General features: G+C 35.5%; 1 protein-coding gene across 3 annotated transcripts in view; it reads right to left on the minus strand.

The window, feature by feature from the left end:
- Med13l (mediator complex subunit 13L) overlaps positions 1-15,054 on the minus strand; it is a 309,479-nt gene that overhangs the window by 233,547 nt on the left and 60,878 nt on the right. The window lies entirely within an intron of this gene.

Here is a 15,054-nt window from a genome sequence, read left to right on the forward strand (position 1 = left end):
TTTCCCAGGTAATACTTTTATCAGCAGGGCCAAAATACTTCATCCTAGTCAAAATAAAACAGGACAAGGGTGTGTACACACACACACACACACAATTTTAAGTAGCCTACTTAAAAGAAAAAGAAAATTTGATTAAATTCACTTACCAACATAAGATTTATTTAATAAAATGACACCATTTTTAGCATCTCATTTCCTTCTTAGAAAAGGAAAAAGGCAATAATGGCCACCTGGTAGACATTCAATATTTCCAAAGCACTTTTATACTTTTTACAACGTTAACAACTTAGTATGCTGTAGCCACCTTCCTCATCACACAATGCATTAACAGTGTTAACTAGAAATATCAATTATATTTAGAATAAATTAACATATTTGCTAATAAAAATACCATTTTGTATAGTTCAAAACAGTCTGAAGCATCAGAAAAACCGGTAAAGAAAAATGATTTTTCCTGCCAAGTCTAAATTCTAAAATGCTTGGGAATTCATTCAACTACCACTTGTTCAGCTGTTGTTGAACTCCTAAGCAATTCCTGTGTTAACAGTGCTAATGGCAGAGTGTGTGTACAGAGTCTGTCCTCAATGAGCCTCCAGCTATTTGAAGAGAAAAAAATTACAGTAAGCACAACTCTATAATAAACGTAACTAAATCTAGGTGAAGCACACTTCAAAGACAGTGCCTCTGTCATAATTTAAATTGTTTTAATGAGCACAGATAATTGCTGAAATAAGAAAATACTAGTCAGCAAGTTAAATTTTTTTTAATGAAACACTAGGGAGGTAGAGAATATCATAAAAGTTCCTATCGTGGTACATGTGATGGCTATTGTTATCATTTAAAGGCTATGAGAAGGCAAACAGGCCCATCTTCTGTATCTAAAACAGATACAGATCTGATTTGAAAAGAGGGTTACAAAAGAAGAACAGCCATTCTCAGGCTAGCAATGATAGCCTTGAAGCCATAGGCAAGATTCCAGACTGTAAAATAAAACTGATTAAACATGATACATGGCCACTGGTAGGAAGGATAAACCCCCTTATTTTCTGAGAGTTACCTAGTAAAGGGCACTTATCTAAGACTGTAAGCTTCCAACGTTGCCAATGTGACTTTTCTTTGAAAAATGAACACTACAGTAAGAAAAGGAGTTACAAAAATAATTAGGCTAAGAATAACAAAGTAAGGAAAATCTATCATCTAAACTCCATGAAAATCTTTTTATGACATAAAAAAATATAGTTTGTGCTATTTGTAAGCTGTAAATTTGAAAATTCAAAGTTTTGGGAAACTAAACTAGCTTTACAAAACAGATGTTGCTGCCTATGCCATTTAATCAATTCAAGTCACATTCCTAGAAGACAATATAGCCATCTGATGAGTTCAATGTCAATGGAATGAGCCAAATCCACACAACAGCATTTTACAAAAATAATCAGTGGTTTAAAGTAGGGCATGTGCAAAATTCCTGAAATAACACACACATAATGCACTGCCAAACTCAGATCAATTCAGAATCTGCAGAGGCAAGGAGCATTATTATGGCTCTGAAATCCATATTCAGTAAGACTGTGTTCAAAAAGTTTTATTTCAATTTCAAGAAAATAAATGACTAGAGAAGCTTGATAATGATTTTGGCAGATATAAGTGCCTTTCATTCAAAGCAGAATTGTGTTACAGAGCTTAAGATTTTGTAAAAGATAAACATCAATTTACAGAATCTAGGACTTGAATTTAAGGATGAAGTTATCATTTATTTGAGATATAGAAGACTTTACTACCCCCAATAGTATAGCTACCCAGACAACATTAAATGCAAAAGAATACAATGGAAAAGTTTGAAAACACACAGCCTTATTACACATTAGAGGTTGCAATTCTTACTCTGCCACTAATAAGCTATATGACACTGAACAAGTTCTTCTACCACTCAGTGATATGTGTGTGGCTTATCATTTCTAATAATGTATAGCTATGATGCACAAAATCACCTCATCTCCCCAATAACCATCAATCCTTAACCTCCCTTCTCCACCCAACCCTCAGCCTCCTGCATTCCCCTCCTGGTCAGCATCTTACCAGATTCATTCCAGTCCACCTCAATTAAGGTTGCTGAAATACTTCAGGAAAATTAAAAGTTCTCTCAAACAGAAGGCTTGTGAGTAAAATGCAAAGTTAGAAGGTTCTCCAAAATTTAAGAAAATCTAGCCCAAAAGAAAGATGAAAGGGAAATTACAAAGTTTTACAAAAGCACCCCTGTTTTTGCCATGACCCAATGAAACATATAGTAGATGATCGGGCTTTGCTAAATTTTTTTCAAATTTATTTCATTCATCATTGCTCTTTATAGAAACTATCTCCTCTCTTGCAAAAGTGAAAAGACTGGATAAAATTAGTGGCCATCAAATTATTTCTCTGAACTCTTAAAATTCTCTGAATGTGTCTCAGACACCTCAGGACAAACTGTCTTCACACCATCTTTAAACAGGAACAGTAAAGGTTTTTATTTTAAAAGGCTTTATATTTTAGGGTCCCATGAAAGATTTATTTCCACAAATTCTGCTTTAAAATATCTTCAAATGATGCATAAAATAATCCTTAAAGCTGTAACATTCTGTAAATGTAAAGGTAATACTTTATAATAGAATTTAACAGCAAGTTGAGAATTGTTTTACAGGAAGTTGCTTTAAAATCCATACAATAGTTGCTACTTTAAAAGATACTTAGCCAGACACAGTGGTGCACACCTCCAATCTGAGCTACTCAGATGATTTAAGCAGGAGGATCACAAGTTCAAGGTCAGTTTGGGCAACTTGGTGAGACCCTGACTCAAAATAAAAAATAAAAAAGGACTGGGCATGGAGCTCAGTGGTAGTGCACCCTTGGGTTCAATCCCTAGTACTGCAATACAGAGAGAGATTCCTAGCATTACTTTTCAGATTATTTCATAAAAGCTAAATTAAAAGCCTCAACACAATTTGCATTTCTCTACAAAATGTTAAACTCTTATTGAAATTCATCAATTCTTTTCTCCAGAAGTGACAAAAATAAAGTCAAAAATGCCAGAAATCTGAAAGCCTCACATTACTGACTAAAGAGACCCCACTAAATTATAAATGTATAGCACAGAGATGCTATTTCTTCCTAACCTCAACAAACAACACAGACAATGATAAAAGGATGGAAATACGGATGAATAGATGGATAATTAAATAGTAAGCTACAATAACTACAGCATCAAGACACTAGGCATGGGCTGGGGATGTGGCTCAAGTGGTAGCGCGCTCGCCTGGCATGCGTGCGGCCCGGGTTCGAGCCTCAGCACCACATACAAACAAAGATGTTGTGTCTGCCGAAAACTAAAAAATAAATACTAAAATAAAACTCACTCTCCCTCTCTCTCTCTCTCTCTTAAAAAAATCTTTAAAAAAAAAAAAAGACACTAGGCATTATGGCATGTCACATTTAAAATAAAACATTGAAACTTTATAATTTTAAAACCATAGGAAAGCATTAGACAGCAAACGTCAAAATGGGAGAGCAGTGGTAACAGTGGTACATTTCATGATTTGAATACTGCCTTTGCTGCTCTGTCACTGTGACTTATTTTTTAAAAGGACATGTTTCTTTCTCTTCCTCTCTCCCTACTCCTCCATAATCTCTCCCTGTCCCTAATCTTGGAGAAACAGGATTAACTTTTTTCCCCAATCTAGGCAGAGTTCTCTGTCCTTAACCATACACCCACCACAAGAACAAAGTAATTCAGACTTGAAGATGGCACCAGAAGATCTCAGAAATGATGATCTCCCAAGTGAATTACTTGGAGAACATATGAAATGTAGCCTTTGAATCACCTCTTTTAAAACTCCCTGTTCCCCTTGATGGGCAAAAATCACAGCCTCTAGGACAGGAGTTCCCTGTGCTTCTCCTTTGCTAGTAAAGCAATAAAACTTCTTGCTCCTTTTTCTCAAAACCTTGTCCTTATTACTGGCTTGGCATTGGGGACAAGAACTGAGTTTTCATTAACAATATTCTTGGCACTTAAATATTTTCTGAATACAGATTGAATGATCAACAAAATATATAATAAACTGTAGATTTCAAATTTTTTTCTACATGAAGATCTTAATCAGACAGGTGAAAAATACTAAATATAAAACCATGGCTTTCAATTGTAGTATTAAAATCAATCTACATGACCTCAAAGATAAATAACAGAAATGATTCATCATCCTTTAAAAGGTGTGTAAGGAAACCCAAAATACACCTAACTATTCCTTAGTAGTAGTTTGAACTATGCTTTCTTACTTCTTATGGGAAGGAAATTAAATTCATATTACTAATTGACATTGTGAAAAAATAGTGGTAGTATGATGGGAATAGAAAACAGGGAAATATCGCATCAACAATAACAACAGCTATCATTACTTAAAAACTAGTGAAACTTGTAAGAAAAAATATTTGAGCAATAACCCAAAGGAATCAAAGAGTACCTCCCTCATACAAGATGTCAGAGAACTATAACACTAAATTTATGCCCAGAACTAAATGCCCACCTTTAACCAAGGTAAGAAAATGTTAACCTTCATGAAGTTCTAGAGGGAAGTTATAATAGAACTGACACAAAGTGAGACAAAGAAACATCTATTGTTTAATTCTTGTATGCTTATCAGAATTGTATTTAATATGCTTAGAATCACAGTCCCTGTAACCAAATTATTACTAAAAGTTAGCACAGGCTGAGCATCCATAATCTGAAATCCAAAATCCTCTGAAATCTAAAATGCCCTGAAATCCGACTTTTTTGAGCACATGGCATGCTTGACCAGTAAAATTTATGCATTTATTCCAAATTCTGAAAAACTCCAAAATCTGAAACACCAGTCCCAAGATTTCAGATAAAGGATATTTAACCTGTATTAATTTACAAATGAACTGCCTTAAATGTTTTCCCAGAAAATCCACATATAAAAGGAAGCTCCTGCCAGGTATCACACCTATAATCCCAGTCTTGGGAAACTGAGGCAGGAGAATGTGAGTTCAAGGCCAGCCTCAGCCATTTAGTGAGACCCTAAGCAACTTAGCAAGACCCTGTTTCTAAATAAAATACAAAAAGGGATGAGAATGTAGCTCAGTGGTTAAGCACCCTTGGGTTCAATCCCCAGAACCCAAAAAAAATGGGAGGGAGGAAGGTCGGTCCTTGACATTTATGGATTTGGTATTTTCAGTTTCAACTATTCAAGACCCACCAAAAAATAATACTAAAATGTAGTCACCTACGATTTTGCACAGGCTTGAAACTGAATTGCTGGCACAATAAGCCTAATGAGAGGGAGCAATCACTTCAATTGCCAATGAGCCTTATGATTTTGGGTGATTTATTTTTTTCTTCACTTGATGCCAGAAACATAGTAACTTTCCTAAAGCTATTATTTTAAATTCTTTTTAATGGAAATGGACATAAATTTTTTAAAATCTACCTACTAGAGCTGATAGTAAAACTGAAGAATTTGAAAGATAACTAGTGTTAGCCAAAAACAAAAGGGTGGAAAGTCATTAGGGATCACTCAGATTTATGAACTAAACCAGTCAACCATATGCTTAGTCAGAAACAAGAAACAACCATCTGCACAAATATTTTTGGTGAATGCCAGCCAGGCCAAAAATTTTATCTTATGGAAGAAAACTCTATATCATAATGGTATCTACAGAAGTGGGACTTTTGGAAGGCTTCAAGACACATCTCTCCAAATGTCAGTGGTATGCTATAAAAGTCAACCTAACTCTAAAGTTCTGCCCACAAAGAGATTTAGATCTTATGAACCACAATCTAAACATCTGTCTACTTTCAGAGATCTTATGAACCACAATCTAAACATCTGTCTACTTTCAGAGATAAGAGAACTTAACAAAACCTAACATACCATAACACTCCAGTGATTCAGAGCAGCCACTCAGGTGTCCTGGATTGCCAATGCTATGTTCTGTGATCACTATCATATAGGAGTAGTTACTGTCTCTCAAGATCATATAAGAACTTCCCTGGCTAAGAGAAGATGCTGTCTCATACACATGCTGTAGGTGATTAATGCTGCTTCTCCTCACAATCTCTTTTTTAATGTGCAAAGATGTTCTGATTCCTAAATTATTAATTTCTGATCAACTGTCCTGTATCTAGTATGTGTTCTGGTGTTTAATTGCTGCCCCCCCCCCCTTTTAATATAGTACCTGGCCTCATTCCCCACCATCAGCATCTTTAGTTGCCATCTCTTCTTTATTCTACGTGTTTTCCTCTGGTCTACTCTCTCCTTATTCTGACTCACTGTATTCCTCAGACACAGCTTCTGTCTTTAGTTCTAAACTGCCTTGCATGGTTTATAAATCCCAGTTTACACAATTACTTTCATAAGCTAACCCAACCAGAGTTCAGAAGTAGCAAAAAAGAGATGAGAAAATAGTAGGATAACATCACTACCAAGAAAAAGCAACAGATTACTATTTTCATTAGTGGTGACCACAGTTGGTATTTATAAATAACACCTCCTTCCTGCCTCCTCTCATGATTAGCTAGGACATTAATGAATGAGTGGAAGTGTATGACACTTTTTTCCAACCGCACATGGCCTTCTAAAATTAATTTCTCAATTTCTCATGTAGTTTGCCTTCTGGCTCACAGGTTTATCTTCACAGGGTTGCGGAAACCTAATCGAACTCAGAAAATAGTAATGGAAACATCAAAGATACAGTGTTCTTGAGTTCTCAACTCCAGAACACTTCAAAACACCAACTAAACAAGTACTATAATAATCTATGAAAAATGAATTGATACTTCAAAAAGATATACTATAAAAATGTTTTTGTAGCCTATTTTTTAAGTTCTTTTTTCCTAATTTTCACTCAGTAGCACTCAACAGAATTAGTCCTGTTCTTATAAGCTACTTGGGACCAAAGATAAGGGTTCTTCATTACCAAGTTCCTTGAAAGAAGGATCTGAAAAAAGAAAGAAAAAAAAAAAAAAAAAACTTCTTTTCCTAGACTTTCCTACTCCAGGCATCCTCTCCCCATTCTACCAGGCCAGAGAAAGAGAGAAGCCTTGTGCTACCTGTAAGAACAGGCTTCAGACAGACTTGATAAAAGCAAGTGTGTTTTCATAAATGAACATGAATCTGCCATTTTAAATTAATCTCAATTATTTTCCTACTCTTCAAGTCCATCTCCTACCACTCCTGTAGTGTGAGAAGCAATAACAAGTCCTATTTTGAGGAAATGAAAATCTCACTACTGGGATACACTAACACACATTAAATCCTCAATTAAAAATACATTTAATATGAAAAAAAATATTTTCTTCCTTCAAAATTTTAAAATACACTGAATAAAAACTCAATATTTGTCTTATTAAAGAAACATGAAACTTAGAACAATAATGAAAAGTTGAACAAAATTAAGAAAACTACCAAAACTTTGGGGAATTACATTCAGCAGATATAGAAACACTTAGGTATTACTGTATTTCAAAAGCTGCCAATGCCATATTTGCAAAATTACTAGACATCACTTATCAACAGGAATACGCAATTCAAGACTACAATAGACATTACCTTATACCACTTAGGATGGCGTTTATTAAGTATTGGAAAGTTATGTTTTGAATACTGGGATGAATTCATGTATTCTAACATAGTACGTTTTGGTCCACTACAGTTAATATTCTCAGTGTTTCAACTGTCCCATCTTTGGCTACAGAAGCCTGTTCAGGTGGCTTCTGAGTCCTATTGATATGATGACAGTAGTCATTGATACCATCTTGCTTTTTGGTATGACAAGGGCTCTTGAATAAAATATGTTCCAGATCTGGAATCAGTCTCTTTGCCAAGGAATTCTAGATTGTTGTTGGTACTTAAGTCATTGTTTCTAGGCCTTTTCAGAAAAGAGACCTGGGGGGGGGGGGGGTGTTTCTTTTTTTCTTTTTAAAGAAAAAGTGCATAGTAATTCATTCATTGGCAGTTCAAGTGCACAACTATAGGGTTTTTAACTTAGTATCATCATTCTTAGGCCTGTGTGTATCTTCTTTCTCCCATGCTAAAACTACAGGTTCTCAGCATATTTTATTTGCTTTAATCCCATAATATAAATGCATTTGTCATGGAATAACAGGACTGCCATCAACAACATCATTGCTGGTATTATTTGTTGTTGTCTGTGATTGATATGTATGTATTTTTAATATATTTTCTTTGTTCTTTTAAAATGTAGTCCCATAGTCAGATCTATAAAACAAAGCATATTCTAAGAAATGTGGCAGGAATACACATTTTCTTTTTTAACTTGGTAAACAGCAAGCTGCTTAGAGGGTTTAAGTAGGAACAGATGCATAGTTGCAAATTAGTGCTTCCGTAACTTCCTTATGCCCTGGATAAGGGCCGGTAGGTGCTAATTGCCAGATAACCTTAATAGTTTTGCATATCATTATGTTTTTTTCTTCTGCGGACTTTTTTTTGTCCTTTACTGATAGGTGTTCATTCTTGAGACTAATATCTCAAATGCATTGGTGTAAGACAGTTTCATTTCTGTCTGGCCTCTGAAGAAGCTTCATTCCTTCACTGCTCACAGCTTGGTTCTGTGCCTTGTGCTTAAGGAAAGATTTTTAGATAGTCTCTCATACTTTGGTAACTTTTTTGTTTTCTTTAAGCAAATGAAGTGTAATACAAACATAAAGCACACAAATCATCTTTAAAGCACAGGTGATTATTATTCTACAAGGTAAGGTTAACGTAGATATATTTCCTTGGAAATCTTTCTTTATATTACACCTGTCTTTTAAAAAATACAAATATAGCAGCTGTAATAATAAGGAAAAAGGGGCTAAAACTAACTCGAATATTATGTGTGAAAAACAAAGCATCAGAAAAAAAAAATAAAGTGTTACCTAGTCAAAAATATAATATGGCCAGGCATGGTGGCCCACACCTGTTATGCTAGCAGCTTCAGGTTCAAAGCCAGCCTCAGCAAAAGTAAGGTGCTAAGCAACTCAGTGAGACCCTGTCTCTAAACAAGATACAACACAGGGCTGGGGGTATGGCTTAGGGGTTGAGTGCCCCTGAGTTTAATCCCCAGTACCCCCCCCAAAAAAAAAAAAACAATATGAACAAAGGAAACATTAAAGCCCCCTCCAAGACTCCTCATCATATGTAATGCACTTTATGCATTCCAATTATTACGTGTGTACATACATGTCTTGGCAAAATAAAACATACCTACAAATAATTATTAATGATTTTAAGAAGTGCTCAGACCTAATGGTTTTTAAATTGTCAACATTTTAGGTACCCATTATCAGTGACATACCGTAAGAATGTTATAGAATTTGATTCTTGGGAAAAACTACAAACCAAAGAGATATACCTCAGTGTAAAATATCCTTTAAGAATTTCTACTTTCTATTGGGGAAAAAAATAATTTCTATTTTGGATTAAATGAGAACCCTAACGCCACATTGAGGAAATACTTTTAAATTGTCCTCAGAAAAACCACATGTGCTAAAGGTTATCCTTCATGGCTTTATTAAAAAAAAAAAATTATAAAGATACTAACTACAATTGTGCCATTTGATCAGTTTCTGTCCCTTTCTGATTACCCTTCCACACCTTTTCAGAAGCAACATCTCAAAAGTCACAGCTCTGAACCCAGTTTACCTCCTCTACCCACTCTGTTCTACTGTGCTTTCCTCTCTAGGTAGGTATCATCCTTGTTATTGCTTGGGGCAGTCCAGCTGCAGCAAAATAAGGGGGGGGGGGGTGGCGAGCAACATGTGTAGATTGATACAGCAGGAGTGGGACAGGAGAGATATATATACATTCCACATAGCTTATCTTAATTAACATAAACTAGATACAGCAGTCAACCAATAAGGAATCTCCACACTTAATGGCTCCCTGGCGTTACTTCACAAACCACTCCCTCTGCAAAATGCCAGGCGCCATCTTGACTTGTTTACAGACAATTGCTCATGGCTTCCTCTCCACTGCTGAGGGAGTGGTCAGATTAGAGCCCAACCTCCTACCAGTGAGATTTGTTCCAGACCTGCATAAAATGTCCCAAGGCCAAAAGAAAACCAAGATAGTATTTCCTGGAATGATATACTGTGTAAACCCAGAAGATTTCCAAGTAGTCATACTCTAATCCAGGTTCTTCTTTCTAATAAGATTTAACCATGGCTTAACCAAAATCAGATTTCTTCCTGAAATACTCTTCTAAGGATTCTTAAAAAGTTAACCATTTCCCTCCCTAAATTTTTCTAATGTTTTTAAGCAGTCAATTGCCACAAGCTAGACTAAGCCAACTTAAGTGAAAACAATTCAAGACAAATTCAGCTGGCTTCTCTTCCCCTTGCAACTCACACATTACATGGAATATGGCCCTATAGGCAGGAGGGCAGGGAGGATTACTCTTCATAAGCGAGTCTCAAACATATAGTTAGTTGGCAGGGGTACCTCAAAATAATTTTAGTCACCACAACAGCACACATTCTCTAGACTAAGTTCAAAGGATTAGAATCTTCAGTGAAATTATTCCAAGATAGTGTGTCAACTGGATTGCACATCTGGATCTCCAGCCACATTCAAGAAACATCCACTCCTTTGAAAGCTACCCCATTTGCATTCCTAAAGAAAATCAGAAAACCCACTAAGGAAATGGCATTAATGAAATTCTTCTCCCAAAGCTCTGAGAGCATTTAATAAATGTTTGTTGAACAAATTGCCTTATTTCATGGAATATATACAATATTTCCTAAAATTTCATTTTTCTCTTTCCCAAAATAAAAACAGACCAAAACAACCTCAAAAGGCAACCAATAGGGGCAGGGTTGTGGCTCAGCCCTAGAGCACTCGCCTAGCTTGTGCAAGGCACTGGGTTCGATCCTCAGCACCATATAAAAATAACTAAATAAAATAAAGGTATTGTGTCCAACCAAAACAAAAAAAAAAAATTTTAAAAAAGGTAACCAACATCTATTTCTACAATGGTATCAAAGAGCCATAAAATCTAACCATATGTCCTGCAGGAAAAATGCATATGTTCTATAAAGCACCAAACATTAATTGTATAAACATACTACACAAAAGCAACTAAGGATTATAAAGTCCAAAACTGCCACAATTCATCGATCACACTTATTTTTAGCATACAAGCAGAACCATACCAAAATAAGTCTTCCAAAAATCTTACCCAAAGTTTACAAAAAATTTTAGTAGTAAGCTAGCATGATAGTGAAGAAACAAACCTCTATCAATAAAGTTAATGGAAGTGGAAAGGCATTTATAAATGAAAGTTCATCAAAAGAGACTGAAAAGGCCAGGTGCAATGGTACACACCTATAATCCCAGCTACTTGGGAAGTTATGGCAGGAGGATGGCAAGGTCAAGACCAGCCTGGGCAATGTAGTAAGATGTCTCAAAATAAAAAATAAAAAAAGTGGGCTGGGGATGTGGCTCAAGCGGAAGCGCGCTCGCCTGGCATGCGTGCGGCCCGGGTTTGATCCTCAGCACCACATACAAAGATGTTGTGTCCGCCAATAGCTTAAAAAATATATATATTAAAATTCTCTCCCTCCCCCCACCCCTCTCTCTTAAAAAAAAAAAAAATGAAAAAAGTTGAGCATGTGGCTCAGCGGTAGAGCATCCCTCAGTTCAATTCCCAAAAATAAGAAAGAAAAAAAAAACCATGTTGCAAAGTTCTCATGGCACCTGAAGCTGTCAACCATATAAGCTTTCATCACTAAGAAAACTAATTCTACATTATAATAAAAAAAATTCACCACCATTTCAAAAAGGAAGAAAGGAAGAAGGAGAAGACAAGAAAGGAAATATATTAGAACACCTTTAATGCCTCTTCCTTAAAATGAAGCCCAAAGCCATTTCTAACCATTGTTAGAAATCAGACCAGTACTGTCCAATAGAATTTCTGTGATGAAAATGTTTTGTATCTGCACTGTCCAACAAGGTGGTCAGTAAACACCTGAAATGTGCCATGGGACAGAGAGCTAAATTTTTAAATTTTAATTAACTTAAATTTAAATAGTCACATTTGACTATTTGGCTACCATACTGAATTAATTGAGAGTCTAAGTGTTCCTATTCTATTGTTAAGTACAATTTTATTGGGAAATTGTACCTTTTAGATAGAAGGGTGACTAATTCTGACATAAAGAGGCATGAACTCAAGAGACCAAAAACAAAACAGAAATCTTATAGTATCTCTCTCAGCCTACAAAGTGCCTAAATAATAAAAGACTATCCTGAAACTGCCTTATACTTTTAGGACAGCTGGATTTAGGAATCAGAAGTAATTTTTATGATATATAAGGTAAAACTAAGCAACAAAAGCTTAGAACAGAAAATAAATCTAGAAAGTTGTATGATTCTACTTAAAGTTTTCTAAAACTAAAAGCAATTATTTATCACTAGTCCCAAACTGCTTCTGTCTACATACCTATTTTTAAAAGCATTCCCTTCTCAATTATAATATTGCCTATTTTACATTTTAATCTTTGATTATATTCAGTTTAAAAATGTATTATATATAGCTCTGCTAAGCAGTATTTTCCAATAGTAAAGTGACATACTCCTAAAAAGATTGCAAAGCAACTTGAAAATAGAATATTACCTTTGCTGATTAAGTATTACTTTGTTCCTTAGAACTATCCCCTTTTTTTTTGGGGGGGGGGCAGTTGAACCTGGGGACACTTTACCTCTGGGCTACATTTCCTGTCCTTTTTAGTTTTTATTTTGAGACAAGGTTTTGCTAAGTTGTTGAGGCTGGCCTTGAATTTGCAATCCTGCCTCAGCTTCCCAGGGTGCTGGGATTACAGGTGTGCACAACAGTGCCCAACTCCTTAGAACTATTATTAATGGAAGGGAATGGGAAGGCCAAAAAGTTAAATCTCTATTTCAGGGCATCAAAAAGAATGTATATTTAATAAGTTTGTAAGTTGTAAACTGATATACATAATTGTAAACTACTGTTAATTTTAAAGAATTTCCAACAGTTTAAAAAGAAAGAAAGAATTTAAAGTTAGTTTACAAATAATATCCTTTTGGGCCAGGTATGGTAGCATACCCCTGTAATCCCAGAGGCTCAGGAGACTGCGACAGGAGGATCAAGAGTTCAAAGCCAGTCTCAGCAACATCGAGGCACTAAGCAACTCAGTGAGATCTTGTCTCTAAATAAAATACAAAATAGTACTGGGTATGTGTCTCAGTGGTCAAGTCCCCCTGAATTCAATGCCTGGTACCACTCCAAAAAAATACATTCTTTTAGAACCCTATGATAGATCAAGTTTCTAACCATTTAATGAAACTATGTTTTATAAATCATTAAGACTTGATGCTATTATTTTCCTTCTAGAATAAAAATAAATCAAGACTGGATTTTCTGATACAAAATCACCAAAACTTTTGAGAATTCAAACTCAGAGAATTCAATCCTACAATTTTCTTTTCATCTGAGTATATACTATGACAGTATGTCTTATAAGTTGGCCCTTTCTTCTAGAAAGACATTTTTTACAGTCCAATTACACATAGCTAAAAAGTACAGCACATATGGAACAAGTTAAAGAAGATGTGTTTCTTCTAACCTAATATGGTATTCAAAGTTAATCTTAACTCACATAACCAAAATTTTTAAAAAACAAAACAACTTTAACCCTATAGTCTCAGCAAAACACTTGGATAAAAAGCAAAATCAAGTATGTTCCGCCCTAATAAAGCACACAACCAGTTTAAAATACCATCAGGAATCACAAGTGATTCCTAAACTCACAGTCTCTTTACAGACAACAAAACTACAGCAGAAAGAACACAGAGAACTATAAAATACATTATCACTTTCCCTCTGAAACAGATAATCCCAACACAATCTCAGAAACTTCTATGCTCAAGACAACTCCTTGACATGCTTCCTGTCATTAGATCAAGCAGACTATCTTCTGGGATGTTGCCATGGTGAACAGAGATGGCTATTCTAAAAGAGGGGGAAAAAACTACTATTGTCAATTATAGTCTCAATACTAGCATCTAAAAATCTGGTGCTGGAAGAAAAGCCACTTATAAATGAAGGAAAAGCCTCCTCTTTTACAATTTACATGATCTGATTAACTTAATGGTTTAGAATTTAGTTCTTACTTCTCTCCAATAAAACAAGCAGGATTTCTTACCTTTTTACAGGATGCATGGAGAGATGCACAGATGGATGGTGGACAGAGGGATAGAAGAAAGGGTAGGTGAATGTGAAGGAGGTGTGAAGGGAGGAAAGGTGGCGGGGTGTTGTGTTTCTTTTCTTTGTTTTCCAATACTGGGGACTGAACCAGGGGCACTCTATCACACTGAGCTACACCCACAGCCCTTCTTATTTTGAGACAGGGTCTCACTAAGTTGTGCAGTCAGCCTCCCAAGTCACTGGAATTACAGGAATATGCCACCACACCAGACAACGAGGGAGAGAAGGAAGGTAAAAGGACACTAATAAAGGACCTCCCAGCCATATAAAACCAAGCCAGGAGTTTTTAACCTCTCTGAACTGAATCAAAAACAAAGGCAAATAAGGAGAGGCAAACAATTTTAAGTAGAAGAAAATAGTAACACTAAAATTATTTGCAATTCTTCTCCAATGCAAAATTTCCTTTATTAACCATTTTGTAAACTAGTCTTCTAAATTCCTAAACCTGTGCTTCTCATTTATCTATGCATAATGATCACTATCAAATAAGAGATTTTTTTTACTTCAAGGGGCATATTTCTGGTAGAGAACTATTTAGCTAACCAGTTTGAAAAAAAATCAAGAAATATTTTCTGAAATCTTTGTTTATCAAGCCATAATTTAAAATTCATATATGGTAAACACAGGATTGCATCCATCTTGTATAGATTCCCTTTAAAATACACACCCACACTTTGGGGCATAGGGGTAGGAGGTCCTGAGTATTTCTAAAAGTACATTTAAGTCACAGTCAATAAGTACAGTGTTCCTCAGTGATGTAAACAACTCCACTGGATA

This window comes from Callospermophilus lateralis, chromosome 1 (genome assembly GCF_048772815.1).
Source record: "Callospermophilus lateralis isolate mCalLat2 chromosome 1, mCalLat2.hap1, whole genome shotgun sequence".
Taxonomy (NCBI): Eukaryota; Metazoa; Chordata; class Mammalia; order Rodentia; family Sciuridae; genus Callospermophilus; species Callospermophilus lateralis.